Here is a 4,347-nt window from a genome sequence, read left to right as displayed (position 1 = left end):
GGGTTAGATAGATGCAATCTGACAATCCAAATGGCCATGAGAAAAACAATATTGTAACTCTCTTGAGTATTTACCACGACCGAGCGTGAGCTTAATGAAAAAGTTCTCATTCTTGTTAAAAAAATTAATAATTAAAATATAAGACCTATACCTATGAAATATTGATTTTAATGATATATAAAATTATAAAAACAACTATGTGACTTTCACTCACAACTCTACCTATATCTATTTGGAAAATGTCTATTTGGAAAATGTTGGTTCAAGTAATGCATTGAAATTACTAGTTTACTAGTCAATCTTTTGGATTTTTGTATATTTTAAGTCTTTCCACCTACAGCGATTGGTTTTATGATGAATTTTGATGTAATGTTTTTTTTCAACAAAATATATGAAAAGATATAAAGTCTCACATGATTGAGATTTGTCATTTGTGTTATTTTATGTTTTGTTTTTTTCCCAAACTTTAATTTCATTTTTAAGAATCTCCCAAAACCACATATATATATATGATCCAATTCCATTCAAAACAAGGAAAAGTTCGTAGTCCAAGGAATTTACTACTGGCTTGCAACTAAGGAAATTAGATCCGTGTAAAAACTTTAATCCTTTAACAACATAGTTCAAAAAAGATAATTTTACTTGAGTTTTGAACTATGAACTAGGGTTCATAAAACAACCTTTAAACCAAAACTTTCTATGCATAGCAAGTATAGCACCATTTTTTTTTTAGAAAATAATTTGATTGGAAACTAGTGAGAGGTTGAGGTCTCCACCTTCATGGGCTTAGCTGCATCCTTAATTGGTGAGATTAGGGCCGATCCAAGAGTCAACCCTAACTCAATGTGAGTGAGCCATCCTTGTATGTCATCCAACTAGAGTTGAATTTCCTTGAGAACTACCAAAATCTTGTCTCGAGTTATGTGACAATACAATAGGAACCAACCAAGCAAATCCTTGAGGTGCCAATATAAGTCAATAGTAAGAAAATATTGGTTTTGACAACCCCATCTATGCATGGTGTCTAACACTGAGGTGGCGAATATTCCAATATTTTGGTGTCAAAAAGATGATGACATCCCCATGGTATCCTTTTCTATCAAAATCCAAGCAACCCTCTTATCTTTGGCACCCAAACACTTAGGATCAACATAAGTGAATTTCCCGATTGCGTTCCCTATATCAGATAAAGTCTCTCGGGTCCATAATTCAATAGGGAGACCAGGAAGTTTAACCCAGATGAGGTTATTTGAAGGGGTATTTTTTAGCGGGTTATATCCAATGTACCATTTATGAAGAGCTAGAAAGCTCTTCTCATGAACCCATGGGATAGAAAGAATTTTCTTCAAATCTTTCTCATCTAAAAAATGAAAACTGTACCAGTCCTTCATTAATCTCACAATTGTAGGAACATATCCCAGCAAACGATTCCATTGTTTTCCAAGCCATAAACGCATTTGGGAGTCCCCCATGTCCAGGAAATGCCAACGGCCGACCAGTGCTCTCTTCTGAAGGCTTGTAATTCTGTCGGCAAGGAAGGCACTGTCAATATTACAGGCGGAGGGTGGTGGAATAGTCTTCAATGGATGTTGTTTCTTTCTATGTCGCGGGAAATCATCCCCGCCACCTTCTATATCACGTGCCGTCATGGTAGATGGAGGGATAATAATATTTGCCACCTCAGATTGCCAATCCTTTTGGCAAGTCACACCACCGAAAGCCTTTTCAGCCTCAATAGTGGCCCGTACTAAAGCTGATGAGGCGGACACATCGGAGAGGATCTCCATATGTATCGCGATAAAATGACTATAACGTCAGCATAGCAGAACTATACGACAGAAATCTAAAAAGGATAGACTCAAATGGGGCACAGAAAGCAAGGAGCACGGAAAGGATATATGAGATGGGGAATGTAGATAGGATCTAAATCACCTAAGAGGAAAATCTTTTAAAAAGAAAAAACTTCGAGAAAGTACATTCAGGCTAACGAGATATCATGAAAACATTAATAAGAGGATAATGTCGTGGGAATATTCGGAACTTAAAAGATTCCGAAATAAATAAAAAGTATTGCTTCTGTTTCTATATGTATATGTGGATATTTTAAAAATATAATGTGAAAATTTTCCGGAATCTAAATTTTTATTTTTTGAATTTTCATAGCATCGAATCGAATTAAAATCCATATTCGAATTCAAATTCAAACTTAATAAATATGATTTTAAACCATGTGAGAACTTACTCGGAGCCATCGTGTCTTCTAGTTATGATATTACAGTTGACGGCTCTTTGGGACGAAATTCGTTGTACCATTAAGCTATTTAATTATGTAGCTAAAAGATCAAATTCTTTCATCAAACATTAAACATCGCATAATTCACGACGTCAAGAAACGGGATTCGGTTTGAAGGTGTCAGGACTCTCAGCTTCAGACATCAAACAAGAATCACATAATTCAACCCAACTGTTGCTCTGCTCAACTCTGAGTTAATTACCACTCACTTGGCGCCGCTAAATGACTTAATTTCAGTGGATTGATTGTGTTTCTAAATTACAACACAACCAGATTATTGATTGTTGCTCTGCGTACTTATATATTCCTTTACAGCCTGGCAACCTAGCACCTGCAGGGCAATTCTGGTAGGCCAATGATTTTTTTTCGTTGGTTTTATTTATATGTAAATCAAAGAAGGTGGCCGGAGTCTGAACAATTACGATGTCAAGTCTATTTCCTCGTACGCACGCTAGACTCATGCATTGGGGCACAAATTATGGTGGAACCCGTGAAAGTATTCCTCTCCACAAAAAGTGTGAATCTTCCTCAGTTTTCGCAAGTGGATCGTTTGCTTTCACCGTTTACGCCTCGGGTAATGAGGTAGATGAATTGTTTGGACAGCCAAAAGTGGTTGGAATGGGGGAAATTTATTTTCAAAAAAATTTGTAAACAAGTGGTGAAAATGGATTCAGCACCGTCAAAAATGTCTAAGACACTTAAAAATTTGAAGATTAACAACTATAACTTAAATCTCCAAATTTTTTTACCAAATTTTCTCTAAATATAACTGAAATTCTATAACTTTCGTCCGTTAGACATGTTTAACAGCTGATGGAATAGCATAAATATTAATGCACACAAACGATGAATTTAATATATTTTTATGAATGAGTCACCACGTAGTTTAATGGTTAACTTTACGGCATTACTCATAAATCATAAAATTTGTAAAATGCCTTTTAAAGTTCTTGAAATGTTAATATTATCGATGTGTTTTATATTCGTTAAAAACTTACTAGATAGAATTTAAAATTTAAATTAGCATAGTATTGGATAAAATGATGTTTTAAATTCGAAAACAATTATGATTTTTTTTTTTAAATGAGGGGTAAATGAAGAAATTTTACCTGAAAAGCAAAATTATAATTAGTAATTAAATTATAATTTATTTTTATTATTAATTATAAAAAATTAATTATAGTGTTTTTTTAATAGGGTTCTCAAAATTTTAATTTAATTATTAATATATAACTTACATAGAATATTCAGTTTTAATTGGGTTATTTATTTTGGAGTAAAATTTCTAGAATTTTAATTTAATTATAAAAAAAATTAGATGGATGATAAGAATTAAAATCTATCAAATATTTTATAATATTCTTAATAGTAGTTATAAATCAAAGGTTGAGATTTATCTCAAGAGTAGTTATGTTTTTTTTCCTTTTTAATTCAATTGATTAATTTAAAAAGTATGTCATATAAATATGATTAATGGTTTTTTGGGCATGTGGTATTACTAAGTCATGGTATTGTTCCATGATTGTGTAGCAAAGACTATTTATAGGTAAAGAATCTCCATATTTTTTACATAAATCTCAATATTTAATTTGTGACTTAGAATATTCTAAAATATTACATGAGGGTTAAATCCCTACCATCCACCAAACCATTATTCATAATTAAATTAAAATTTTAAACATTATATTCCAAAATAAACACATATTCACATAAACATATGTACTAGCACAACCACATTAATAAATATGGCTGATATACTCCAACTTATTTGAATGTATTTAAATACACTTTCAACAAGGTCATGGGTAATGTCAAGGTCAAGATAAATACGCTTTCAACAAGGTCATACTCTGGGGTAAAGCATTCTAAAGTATTCATAATAGTTATCAATTATTATAAAGATTAATCTATTAATATGACATCCACCCATAGTTCATGGATTTTTTTCCATTCCAAATTTAAACTATTAAAAAGAAAACATTTGAGCGCTAGGGTTCTCGGGCTTTATGTTCAATCTATTGAATCAATATTTGAAACACTACACTCTTCTCATT

The sequence above is a fragment of the Pinus tabuliformis genome, chromosome 1_2 (genome assembly GCF_031772625.1).
Source record: "Pinus tabuliformis cultivar Carrire ecotype Pingquan chromosome 1_2, CPIR1, whole genome shotgun sequence".
In the NCBI taxonomy this organism is placed as follows: Eukaryota; Viridiplantae; Streptophyta; class Pinopsida; order Pinales; family Pinaceae; genus Pinus; species Pinus tabuliformis.
The sequence above is the reverse complement of the archived record's forward strand: the minus strand, read 5'-3'. Positions refer to the sequence as shown.